The following is a 14,150-nucleotide window of genomic DNA, read 5'->3' as shown; positions in this document are numbered from 1 at the left end:
ATGCGGGTCTTAGTGCCACCAGCATCGCGGGCTCCGTCCTCCTCCGGGCACTGGCAAGAAAACCCCTGTGGGCTCCGCTGGCCTCGGATGGAGAGGGATGAAAGGGAGGCAAAGGCAGATCGACCTTATGTTTTCTAAATAATTAATTTTATTATCGTGTGTGTGTGTGTGTGTGTGTGTGTGTGTGTGTGTGCGCGCGCATGTGGATGCTAGTGCTTATAGAGGTAAGAAGACCGTATGAATCTCTTGGAGCTGGAGTTATAGGTGGTAAAAGCTGCCCGGTGTGGGTGCTGGGAACCAAACTCAGGTCTTCTGCAAGAGCAGTATTCGCTCTTATCTGCTGAGCCATCTCTTCAGGCCCTTTCCACCTTATTTTGAGACAGTCCTTCACTGAACCTGGAGCTCACCAGTTTGGCTAGACTGTCTGGCCTGCAAACTCTGAGGATCCTTCTGTCTCTGCTTCCCCTGGGTAGCGTTGCAGGCATGTGTCATTATGTGCAGCTTTTCACACGGGTGCTGAGAATCCAAACTCAAGGCCTCATGCTTGTGCAGCAAGCACCGAATCGACTGAGCCACCTCCCCCTCCCCTCCACAAGACATTTCCCATGATGGATCCATTGATAGATCAAAATCTGAGTATGTTATTGGGCGGCAGTGGAACTGTGGAAGGTAGGGCCTGAGTAGAGAAAGGAGCTCCCTGGATGTGTGTCTTTGTCTTGTCTTCACGCTGCTTCTTATCTTCCATGAATTACACAGCTCTGCTCCACCATACTTTCTGTGTCATGGTAAACTGAGACCTCCGGAACACCGAGGTCTCCTAAGTAGTGTGTCAGGCATTCTGTCCTAGTGACTAGAAAACTAACACAGGTGAGGATGATGTTAGCTGTGACTTTGCATCTCTGGCCTTTATTGTGTGGTGGTGCATTTCTTCTCTACCCAGTCTGTTGAGAGTCTCCCCTCCCCTAGTTATAGACTTTCAAAGATTGTTAAATAAAACAGAATAGAAAACATTCATCTCAAAAATCAGTATAATTATTATTTTATGAATCTTTTGTGCTAGTTGTGTGTGTGTGTGTGTGTGTGTGTGTGTGTGTTATGGGTCATAATATAAAATGTATTTCTTAATGTAAAATAAAAATGTTTGTGTGGTGGTTTGAATGAGAATGCCTCCCATGGGTTCATATATTTGATTACTTTGTCCCCAGTACATGGAAGTGTTTGGGAAGGATTAAGAAGTGTGGCCTTGTTGCAGGAGGTATGTCAGTGGGGGTGGGCTTTGAGGTTTCAAAAGCCCACAACATTATTTGCCTCCTACTTGTAGATAAGTATCCTTATCTACACTCTCAGCTACTGCTCCAGCATGTCTTCCTGTCTGTTGTCATGTTCTCTGCCAGGATGGTCTTGGACTCACCTGCTATAGCTGGGTTTCTTGTCCTAAACTGTAATCAGACATTTCCTGTCCTGACAGCCTGTTCCCAAATACCTGGCAGCCACTTCCCAAATTACCACACAGAGGCTTCTATTAATTATAAATGCTTGGCTGATAGCTCAGGCTTATTGCTAACTACCTTTCACACTTAAATTAACCCATAATTCTTATCTATGTTTAGCCACATGGCTTGGTACCTTTTCTCAGTACAGCATTCTCATCTTGCTTCTCTGCGTTTGCCAGTGACTCCTCAGACTCCATCCTTCCTCATCCTATCATTCTCAGTTTGGCTTTCCTGCCTAACTTTATCCTGTTCAGCTATTGGCCAGTCAGCTTGTTTATTGAACCAGTCATAGCGACATATATTCACACAGTGTACAGAAGGATTATTCTACAGCACTGAACCCCAGAAGTAAGCCCCTTCCCAGAAAGAGTCACCAGCAGCAAACTGGTGTGCCTTTCCTATGTGTTTACAGATACCTGTTGGTACAAAAACAAAAACATAAGATTAGGTTTTCACATTAGTAGGATCATATTGTTTACTGAAGTTCCTACTTTCTCTTAATGTATCTCCCACACTTTCCATATCAGAATATTCACGGTCACATAATTCTTTTAAGCTGTTGCACAATTTTACATAGTATGGATTTAATTTTCCTTTCTTCCACTTTCTGGCCATTAAATCACTGGTATGAAAAATTTTGTACAGAGATATTTTACTATAATTGAGAACATATTTCTCTTGGATTGATATTAAAATGTGGAATTTTGAGTCAAAGAGTACATACATCTAAACTTTCAAAAGCTACTGCCAAGTTGTTTTCCAAAAAGCTGTAGCCAATTCACATTTTCACGGACTGTTTTCTGATGTTCTTATATTAATCACGAATACTTAACATCTGCAAATCTAATTGTAAAAGCATGCAAAATTTGCATTTTTGTTGCATTTATTTGATTAATACCAATAGAATCTTCTCACATTTATAATGTGAAAGGTTTTTGTAAAACACTTCTTTTACCCTCTGCCTGCTTTTAAATGGTGGAATCCTTAGTGAATTTTAGGAGCTGTTACAGACAGCTTCCTTCCGGTCTTAAAAATCTCCCAAAAGAACTTTGCAGTATATGAAAGTTTGATGTTTTATAGTCAAGTCATTAGTACACAGCCACTGGGTCTGATGAAAACAGTTCACTCTAGGATTACATTTAAATTATCATATTCTCCTAGGATGCTTTTAAGGTTTCATTTCTACATTCAAATCTTTAAACTATGTATTTTTTAAACACAAGACATAGAGATCTAATTTTGTTTTCAAATGGTCAGCCAAGTATCCCTACCATCTGATCCTGTCAGAAGGTAGGGATTTCTTTTTCTTTTTGCTGAATATATTGTGTTTATTTTCTTTTCTTCACTTCTTTATTTTCTTCCCCTTCCCTTCTCTCTCCCTTCCTTCCCCCTTCCTCCCTCCCTCCCTCCTTCCTTCCCAGACTTTCACTGTGTAACCCAGACTGGCTTTGGTCCTGTGACCTCCTGCCTCAGCCTCCTGAGAGGTACAACTTGTAATAATCAGAGGCTTTGAAACCTTGTGTGGCCAATCCTGCTCCACTCTTTCTCAAACGTATTCTTCCACACGTTCTCTTCTGGGTGAACTTCACAAAAGATCATAGGTTTGTGAAGATTCACGCTTCTGTTTTGACGAAGGCTGTATGGAACAGAGTAACTAGGTGACTTTCGATGTGCAGTTTCCCCATTCAGAAGTTTGGTTTATTTCTTTGTTCACTTAGAACTTCTTCAGGGACGCTTTAGAAAAATGACATATTTTCATTTCTAGGAGTTTTATGTATTTCTATTTCTTTATAACAGAAAAGAGTACACACAAAATTTATTACATGCCCAGGGCACAGGAATATTAGACCTAAAAGGAGACAAGATAAATGACCCTTTGCAGAGATTAAAGGCATATAATCACTTGGGCTCCTGGGATGAAGAGAGGTGATTTTTCTGTTGGGCGGTTGACACATGTACATAGCATATACCCATTCTCATATACCTAGAACGTCTCCCAGATAACAGCCATCTGCTCTGGTCCTTTCCTGGGCTCCCAATCTTTCAGTGCCCATAACGTTCTGTAACACTCAACTTAGGAATCATCCAAATCTGAATCAATGATCCAGAGTACAACCAGCAGCCTGCTGCTTTGTGAAGATCTCTCAGGGCAAGGACTAGGGTAATGAGTTACAGTCTTGATTCTTTTTTTTTTTTTTGGTTTTTTGAGACAGGGTTTCTCTGTGTAGCTTTGCGCCTCTCCTGGAACTCACTTGGTAGCCCAGGCTGGCCTCGAACTCACAGAGATCCGCCTGGCTCTGCCTCCCAAGTGCTGGGATTAAAGGCATGCGCCACCACCACCCGGCACAGCCTTGATTCTTAAGAAAGATCTGAGACTCTGCTGGAACTAACAAAACCCTGGGCAGCCAAAACGAAGGCATTCTGTTCATTTTCTTTGCCTCTAGGGGAGTCTGAAGTTTGATGTCTGTGCCTTTCTTGTTAGGATCATTTCTGGATATTGCCTAGGTTTTGCTATTTTTCTTACATTTTTCTTTTTAAAACATTTAAAATTATTTTTAAAGATTTGCTTATTTGAGTGAGTGTGTGTGTGTGTGTGTGTGTGTGTGTGTGTGTGTGTGTGTGTGTACATGTGTACATGTGTGTGAGGGAGCCTGCTTGTGCACATGAAAGCCAGAAGATGTCCAGTATCCTCTTCCATTACTTTATTCTTTGAGGCAGGGCCTCCCTTTACATCTGGTTCTTACATTTTTCCCCCCAGCTAAGCTGGACGCCAGTGAACCCCCTGAAATCTTCCTGTTTCTGCCATCTTAGAGCTGGGTCACCATCCTGTGCAGGATACTTGGTTTGTCACACAGATGCTAGGATCTGAACTCAGGTCCTCCTAATCACAAAGCAAGTGCATCTTAAAATCCCTTTCTTTCTTTAAAAATATTTTTATTAATTATTTGAGAATTTACAGAATGTATTCTGGTCATGTTCACCCCTCAGCTCTTCCACCCTCTGCCCCTGCACTTCCCTAACCACCTAATTCTTTTTTCCTCAATTGGTTATTGCTGTGTGTGTGAAATTTATTGCTTTTTTTATCAGTCACTTTAGCAAACTGGTATTATATATGTATTAATATTTTTCCGTTGTTCTTTTTGAGCTTTATAGTTATGTTCTTAAAATGTGTATATGATTCACTCCCTTGACCTATTTACTACTTATTTCTTTTTGCTTGTTTTTTTTTCCTTCCTGAGCTTGCTGAGCTGTTGCAGGAGTCTGTATCGCACACCCTTTCTCTCTCATGCAGCACGTGGTTTGGTTGATTGTCTTGTGTGGACTCATGGAAGAATGGCAAATGACAGGCACTCTACCTCCCCACATGGAAGGAGAGGGAACGTTGGGTATTTCTTTCATGAGTTTTTTTTTTCTCATCAGTGAACGCTCTTGCTCAGTAAGAGAAGGCCCACAACCTAAGCTTGGCCAGCTGGACTCATGTCTTTGGATTTTGGCTCCTGGAAAAGGCAACTCGGAGAAACAAGCAGGAAACTTATTGATTTTGGAGACCAAGCAATTTCTTGCCTATGTTTGAGCAGGATTTTCCACCTTTCTGTATGATTCTATGAGTATATATATATATATATATATATATATATTCATTCATTCATTCATTTATTTTACATACCAACCATAGACTCCCCTCTCATCCTCCCCTTCCTCCCCTGCCCCCATATTCCCTCCTCCAACAGAGTAAGTTCTCCCATGGGGGGACAGCTAAGCCCAGTACATTCAATTGAGGCAGGACTAAGCCCCTCCCCACTTTATCAGCAGTGAGCAAGGTGTCCGGCCATAGGTAATGGGATCCAGAAAGGCTGCTCATGCACCAGGGATAGATCCTGATCACACTGCCAGGGGCCCCTCAAACAGACCCAGTTATACAACTGTGTTCCGAATGCAGAGGGTCTAGTCCGGTCTCATGCAGGTTCCACAGCTGTTGGTCTAAAGTTTGTGAGTTCCTTTGAGCTTGGTTCAGTTGTCTCTGTAGATTTCCCTATCATGATCTTGCCCCCCCCCCCCTTGCTCATATAATCTCTCTTCGACTGGACTCCTGTAGCTTGGCCTGGTGCATGATTGTGGATCTCTGCCTCTAATTCCATCAGTTACTGGATGAAGGCCTACGAGCTTTTTAAAATCCAACCATCAAGAATAAGACTGCTACCACAATTTTTGAGCCAAATTTGAAGCAAGCTTTATCAAATATTGGCCAGGATCATGGACACTGGCCAGGTTCAAACCTGGGATTCTCAGAGTATAACAGCGAATTACATTAGTCAGGGTTTTTTTTTTTTTTTTTTTTTTGGCCTTTCCAGACAGGGTTTCTCCACGTAGTTTTGGTGCCTGTCCTGATCTTGCTCTGTAGACCAGGCTGGCCTCGAACTGACAGAGATCCATCTGGCTCTGCCTCTGGAGTGCTGGGATTAAAGGCGTGTGCCATCACCACCCGGCTTAGTCAGGGGTTTATAATGGCAAAATTCACAAAGCTATGTACTTCCTACCTTCATCCAATCAGGGACAACATACATCATGACATAGTTCCTGCTTACATGTGATCAAGCACATCCTGTGCAGTTAGGGCAACCAAGCTTGTTTACAGAGGTGAAAACACTTGGCTTGATATCTTACATGAATAGCCTCCATCATTCCAGGAAGTTATCTGTCCTTGGGCAAACGAGGCTTACAAGTTAGAGGCATTTTTGTTTTATAGAAACCCTAAGCACAGTAACTTAAACTTAAAACAGCCTTAGCCCTCACTTTCTCCTTTCATGATACAGTGTGGTAGTTCTGTTCTCTGCCTTAATTCCTCTTTCCTGCTTCTCAACACAGGAGTCCTGGTTGAAGTCACGTGCCTTCAAAAGTGTTAGGTTGGTCCCGGAGGTCTTTGCTGGCTTCAAAGTGATGCCCTCTGATGATCAAGGGCGGGGTGCAGAACTCTTTCCTTAGCAACTGGTAGCATCACTGAGTCTCTGATACGTCTGTACTGGAGAGTTGCCGCAGGTGATTTTCTTTTTAATTTGCAAAACACACTCAGTATCCAGTTGAATCTGGCCTATAACGAGGAGAGAAAGTTACATGACTCCAAACATGAAGTGGGTTTCCTTCCACAGCTGGAATTCAGTGTGTCTTTCTTCTTTTTTTAAAGGATAATGTATTTTTCTTTAATGCTCATTGGTGTTTTGCCTGCATGTCTGTGTGAGGGTATCAGAAGCCCTGGAACTGGAATTACAGATAGGTGTGAGTTGCCATGTGGGTGCTGGGAATTGAACCCAGGTCCTCTGGAGGAAGAGTCAGTGTTCTAAACCACTGAGCCATCTCTCCAGCGGGGGGCGGTGGGGGGGGGGAGATCTTTCTTTAACTTAACAGGTCAATTTTTTTTTTTTTAAATATATGGGTTACTGTGAAATGGGCTTTCTTTCCATGGAGCATGGGCAACTCTTCTTGAACCTGAGAATTTATTGAGTGCAACAGTTCCATGGTTCTAAATAAAAACAAAAGCTATGATTATTCTGCATGTTGCTAGTTGGAATTTTTCTTATCCTAATTATGCTTTGTCTCAATTTTAGTTCTTCTTTCAAAAGTATAGTTCTTCATGTATTTTAGATACTTGTCCTTTGCTGGTTGTACATGTCACAAATTTTGTCTACCCTATCAAATCTTTTTTTATGCTGCCTTTTGATGATTATAAGCTTTTTGTTAAAATCTAACGTTTTTTATTAATTCTTTGAGAATTTAATATGTGCATACAATATGTTTTGATCATGTTCACTCCTCATTCCTCCAACTCCTCCCAGATCTACTCTTTATACCTCACACCCCCTCTCCACACTCCATATCTTCCTTTTAAAAAAATATCTCTCTGAGTCGTATTTGTGCTGGGTATATGTTGGGTGTGGGGACATCCACTGGAGTATGGTGACTTATAAGATACCATACCCCTAAAGAGAATTGATTTTTCTTCCCCTAGTGGCCATCAATTGTTAAGAGTTCCTCTACCAGGGGTGGGGCCTCATGAGCCTCTTCACCTCTCCAAGCTGGAATGTAGACTGGTTTGGGCTTGTTCAGATCTTTATAGACAATCATAGCTGTTGTAAGTTCATGAGTGCAGTGGCCCTGCCATATTCAAGGGACTCTGTTGTTTGCCAGTCCTTCCAACCTTCTGACTCTTGTAACCAATCTCTTCACCCCCTCTTCCATGATGGTCTCTAGTCTTGGTGGAGAGGGTGTGTGATATAGCACTATTTATGTTTGAGCACTCCACAGACAACTGTTTTTGGACTCTGGCCAATTATGTGTATTTATGTTAACTGCTACCTACTGCACAAAGAAGCTTCCCTAATGAGAACTGAGAGCTGCACTAGTCTGTGGGTAAATATCTATATCTTTAAAGACCATTTTGATGCTATATCCACTTAGTAAAAGAATAGTAGTAGTTTTACTCATAATAGGCTCTTCAGACATGGGTCCTTGGTCAGATTTATAGTACTGGACATGGATTTCCTCCTATGTAGTGGGCCTTAAATCAATCACAAAGCAATTGGTTACCCCATAACATTCATGCCATTGTTGCAGCCCTGGACATACCTTGTCAGGGCAGTTGTTATTATAAATTGAAGAGTTCACAGCTGGGTAAGACTTTATGATATTTTTTCTGCCAGCAGCTTACATAGCTCCTTTTGGTACTATGAAAGCCAGCTAAAAGGGAGGAAACCTCCTGGTCAGTACCAACTTGATTTTTTCATGTCCTGTGACCAAAATGTGTATGTCTTCTGCAATAAGGTGTTATTGAGTTCTAGTGGGCAACAGGAGCAATAGCCTCTGTTGTTTTGGGAGTATCTGAAGTCCTCCTGACCAACAATCTTATGGACATCTGGCATAGTGCTTTTTATTTGGCAATATGTGGCTTCTTGGTTGTGTGTGTGTGTGTGTGTGTGTGTGTGAAGTTTATAAAACAATAGGTTTCCATATGTTTTTTTTCAGTTATCATGTGTTAATCACCTTTCCCCATCTCTCTGCTCCACCTTCCTATCCCCTTCCCAACTTAAAGTTCTCCCCTACTTTTCCCTTTTCCCTTTCACACCACTTGTGTTCTACTACCCCCCCCCCCCCACTCCATGACAGTCCTCCACCCATGGCCCCCTTTCTAGTTTCTGACTTTTTTTTTTTTTTTTTGGTTTTTCGAGACAGGGTTTCTCTGTGTAGCTTTGCGCCTTTCCTGGAACTCGCTTTGGAGACCAGGCTGGCCTCGAACTCACAGAGATCCGCCTGGCTCTGCCTCCCGAGTGCTGGGATTAAAGGCATGCGCCACCACCGCCCGGCTTAGTTTCTGACTTTTACAGGTACTCTTAGACACAAATCTAAAGATTTGCTACTAGGATCCATATATGAGTGAAGAAGACATGTGGCATTTTTATTCCATGTCTGGGTGATCAGAAGTTCCTATTCAATGCCTCATCATTTTATAATCTCTACTCTCACAGATGACACTTTTAAGGTCTTATAATGGAGGACTTCTCTACTTTGAGACCACAGGACAATCTTTTTTTATGATTTTTGAGGGTTTGTTTTTCCTATTTATTTAGATCTTTTATACACTGAGTATTAAATCTTATGTATGATATGATAGGGATACAATTTAGTTTTTTTTATTTGGATGCCTGCATCATCACTATTTACTGATAGCCTACATGTTTTTTTCTTAATGGATCTTCCATGGCCCCAGTCCTGAGTATAAACTATTCACATGTGAATACATGCTATCTGGACCCTCACATTTGCTCCTTTTGACTATTCCTGTATAAATACCACTACATCTTATCTGCTCCAGCTTCATAATAGGTCCACATCTCCCAGAGCATCTTCTAGTCCTAATTAATTTTAAAATTCACAACTGGATACTAAATTTTATCAATTTTTTTGTGGACCTACTTAGACATCCACCATAGTTTACTATCTTCATGTAGTAATGTGTATCAGCTGACTTTTATGATATTAAATAACTCTTCATGAAATGGTGTAATTTTAATATTATATATATTTCCTGTTATAGTAAAACAACTGAAGTCTCAGCAGCATGTTACATAAACTTCTTGTCAGGAGCCTGAGGGGGATCTGAGTTTTGGCTGTTGTAGGTGATGCAGCTCTGCTCCATTTCTGGGATGGGTCTAGTAATTGTGTCTGTCACTGAAGGAACTGAGGCCACTATCAGCAGACTAGAAATTGCATGTGCTTCCCAAGACAGAACAGCAGCATTATCAGAAAGTGAACATGGATCCAGTACTGTGTTCTAATCTTTCAGCCCAGCACAACTTTAAGCTATCTTTTTTGTTTTCTTTTTTTTTTTTTAAAGCTATTTATTATAAGTGCCAGAAATGGTTGAGAGCCTCCATGTGGTTGCTGGGAGTTGAACTCAGGACCTCTGGAAGAACAGTCAGTGCTCTTAACCACTGAGCCATCTCTCCAGCCCTCTTTTTTGTTTTCTTAAAACTAGGTTTTACAGTGTATAGCTCAGGCTGGCTTGGAGCTTGCTGTGTGGTCCAGGCTGCTTTTGAACTTGCAATCCTCCTCATATGGAAGAATGTTTTCTTCATTCTTACATTGGAGGTGTACTCTTGTACAATCTTGATTTTGAGAAGGGAGATCTCTAATATGCCTCCCCCTTGGGCGACTCCTAGGCTCTGTCTTTTTCTGATTAGTTAAATGTGTTCTTTGACATTTTCGTAATGTATAAAATACATTCTAACTATGCTCGCCTCCCACCCCTCTTAATTCCCCCACTGCAAATTTCTTTCCCACATTCACATCTTTTTGTTTTTTGGGTGACCTACTGAGTTTAACCTGGCCCTGTGTGTGACTGTGATTTAGAGCCATCCATTCTTGGTGGGCTTCCCGGTGGGTATACAACAGAAGCAAAGACCATTCTCTCCCAGAATCTCCCGACAGTCAATAGTTCATAGGCACAGGGTCCCAGGAGCCCGTCTACCATCCACTCTGATGGTTTGCAGGCCCAGTGCAGGGAACTGCCGCTGTTCCGTGTTCAGGGCGGCAATAGCTGTGCCATGCCCAGAAGACACCATTGTGAAGCCCTTCTCCCCACCTCCTGGCTCCTACAATCTGCTCAGCCTTCTACAATGTTCCCTGATCCCTAGAGGATGTCTTGTTGAAGGCTGAGAACTTAGCTATCATTTATTCTCAGTACCTTGAACAGCGTGAGTTCTCTGCATTCACCACCACTCATAGCCAAGACTTCCCTGGTGAAGTAGGACAGTAGCCTTCGTCTGTGGCCATAAACATAAATATTTAGAAGGCAGTTTGATGTTATATCACGTTAACTATAGAATAAATAGTGCATTCCTCACTAGGGCCAGTGACATCACCAGTCATACGCTTTAACAGGCCACCTTCTGTGGAATGGCCTTCAAATACCATCAGAGAGGAGTTGTTGCCCCCCCCCCCCATAGCAGTTTGCTCCAGCAACATAGTCTTGTCATCTAGATGGTCTGCAACAGAGATTCTATCCTGTGGCTTCCGAGTGCTGGGAGAACCAAAAGCAGAACTGTTCTCCCTATAGGAAAAGGCAGCTTCACTTCTCTGATTAGCTCTGTGGTCCTGCCCTTCCTTGAATTTCTGTTTCTACTTCCATTTGGAGCTGATTTTGAAAGCATCTTTTTGAAACCTTGTATCAACAGCATGTGATCTCTTCCTTTGCCACTCTGAACCTTTTAAACCTTTCTTAAAGCTCCTGTCTTTCATCTGCCGTTCTTGCATGTACAGGCTCTTGTAAGTATGTTTCTCTACAAATACCAAAACCATTGAAGTGAAGGCACAAGAAAACACCAGAAACAATATACCAAACCCCCACATACATAAAAGAATGCAATCGATTGACTTGAATATATAGTCGGCTTTTGTTATCCTTCAGTTTGGATCATAAATCCAGTCAGTCGTGCCTATAATGTAACTGAACATGTGAAGACATTTTTCTTGTCACCATTCCCTAAACAATTCACTATAGAAACTATTTACCTGACATTGTATTAGTTGTCATAAGCAATCTAAAAGGTATGGAGCAATCTAAAGAGACGTAGCTCAGTGATACAGCACTTGCCTACTATGTACAAGGCCATTTTTTTTTTTTTTCGAGACAGGGTTTCTCTGTGTAGCTTTGTGCCTTTTCCTGGAACTCACTTGGTAGCCCAGGCTGGCCTCGAACTCACAGAGATCTGCCTGGCTCTGCCTCCCAAGTGCTGGGATTAAAGGCGTGCGCCACCACCGCCCGGCTGTACGGGGCCATTTGTTTGGTCCTTAGCATTGCAAACACAAAAAGCAATATAAAGATGATTTAAAGTATACAGGAGAATGTGCCTCGATTCTGTGCAAATACTATGCCAGTCTATGGTATTATGCTGTTTTATACACGGGCTTTGATAGCTGCAGATTTTGGTGTCTGTGGAAGGAGAGGGTATCCTGGAACCAGCCTCCTGTAGATTACAAAGGATGATATTAGATGCTCTTTTTTTTCAGAGATTTTTGTGTGTGCAGATATATGCACAGAGATCATAAAAGCATTTGGAAAAATTATATGGCTGTCATGTAGCTGGTATTTGGGAGCTTTGTGTTATGTGGAAGAAAGAAAACTGTTATTCAAGAAGTAGATATCAAGAAAGAGGAAACGATTGATTCATTATCGTTAACCTTGTGCATAAGTCTTTGTAAGTAGAACAAAGTCAAAATTTGTGGGATAATTATCATGAAAGAGAATTAGAAGAACTCTTCTTGGATATAATTAAGCACGAGCTAAATGCAAATGGCATAGTTTGAAGTCACCCAAGAGTAATTTAAATTTAACACAACATTTTTTCCCCCCAAATATTATTTTCTTATGTGAGGAGCTCAGACTGTGATCATTTTTCAAATAGCATGTCTTTTCATTTCTGCTCCCTGCCAGGTCTTTTGTGTTTTCAATGCCTTTGCTCTCATGTGAGACATCGGCAGCCCTGTGGCTAGGTGGCACAGTCTCTGCTGCCGCCACACCACAGTGGCTCTGCCTCTTTATACTCAACCACCAGGCACAGGGCACCTTGCTTCACACAGCACTTTTAACTTCTTCAAAGCCTGTTTACATCTTTCATGCTTACAGCTCTGTGAAGTAGGAAGCCAGGCTTTATCTCGCCATCTTCTACAGAGGAGAACAATGGGCCCTGAGAAGTTAAACTCTGCGTTCGATGGCCACGCGGTGTTCCCCTGCCAGTCCACACTGCTTTCTTTGCCTGAGTGAAGTTATGTGGGCACATGAGTTCTGAAACAAAACCAGCAAGACACTGTAGGCTCTTGAGACAACTGTGTGACGACTCACTCTGTGATGTGTGCAGAGGGCTGCAGGAGCACTAACACACTCAGAGAAAGCTTGTGTGTGAGTTTGTGGATTTTATCTCCATCCTTTGAATCCTAGGGATGAGCAGGTTTTCATAACGTCGTCTCGCTATCACACTAAGAGTGGCACACATTCCAAATGAATTGATGACTGGTTCATTTATTGCTAAACGCTTTCTTGATATTTTTGAGAGAGAGAGAGAGAGAGAGAGAGAGAGAGAGAGAGAGAGAGAGAGAGAGAGATTTTGTATGTGTTTGTGTGTGTACATGTGCATGGAGGCCAGAGGACAACCTGAGGTGTCATCCTCAGGAGGATTGTTCACCTCCTTTGAGAAAGGAGTCCTCATTGGCATGGAGCTCATCAATCAGACTAGATTGGCTGCTCATTAAGAACCAGGGTCTCTGTCTTCCTGGTGCTGGGATTACCACCATGCTGAGCATTTTTATGTGGATTCTGGGTATTAAACTCAGGTCCCCATGGTTCACTAGTGGAACTATCTCTGCAGCCCTTATGTCTTACTATTTTATTATCATCCATGAAGTAACATTTAGAAATGAACACTTTTTTAAAAAATTATTTCTTTAGGTTGCAATATAATTACATTATTTCCCTCTTCCCTTTCCTCTCTCCAAACCCTCCTTGCTCTCCTTCAAATTCATGGCCTCTTTTTTCATCAATTGTTGCTATGTGTGTGTGTATATATATATATATATATATATATATATATATATATATATATATATATATATATTCTCCTTAATATAGAACATTATGTGCATGCATATTTTCAGGGTTGAACATTTGGTGGTGGATAACCAGTTGGTGTGCTCCTCCCTGGGGAAGACTGTTTCTCCCTCTCTTAATCGACTATCGTTCTTTGTGTAGGATTGAGTCCTCTTGGGCTTTCCCACATCCACATTAGCATGTCTATTATTATTCTTGTTTAGTTCATGTTTAGGTAGCCATGTTGGTGAGAATTCTAATGTGTAGCTTCTGACACTCCTAGGAGACACAATCTCACAGGTTGGCCAACAGAGAGCTGATAAGGACTATTGTGCGGGAATTTAGTATCTAGATCTACCAAGGTGATTTGGGATAAATTGCAATCATTGACAGTTAAGTAGCTAAATGCCAGTGTTGTATTTATGTAGCTTGGTGTAGCAGAGGTGTTGAAGAAACTGAAGTTCTAGGTACTTTTTTGCTGTCTTTGGCTTAGATAAATGAACCAAATCACTCTAAAACACTTG

The 14,150-nt window shown here is 41.7% G+C and overlaps 1 protein-coding gene across 1 annotated transcript in view; it reads left to right on the top strand.

The window, feature by feature from the left end:
- Znf800 (zinc finger protein 800) overlaps positions 1–14,150 on the top strand; it is a 193,372-nt gene that overhangs the window by 39,749 nt on the left and 139,473 nt on the right. The window lies entirely within an intron of this gene.

The sequence above is a fragment of the Peromyscus californicus genome, unplaced genomic scaffold (assembly GCF_007827085.1).
Source record: "Peromyscus californicus insignis strain IS unplaced genomic scaffold, ASM782708v3 Scaffold_6__1_contigs__length_162567912, whole genome shotgun sequence".
Lineage (NCBI taxonomy): Eukaryota > Metazoa > Chordata > Mammalia > Rodentia > Cricetidae > Peromyscus > Peromyscus californicus.
Note: the sequence above shows the minus strand (reverse complement) of the source record. Positions and strands in the feature narration are given on the sequence as shown.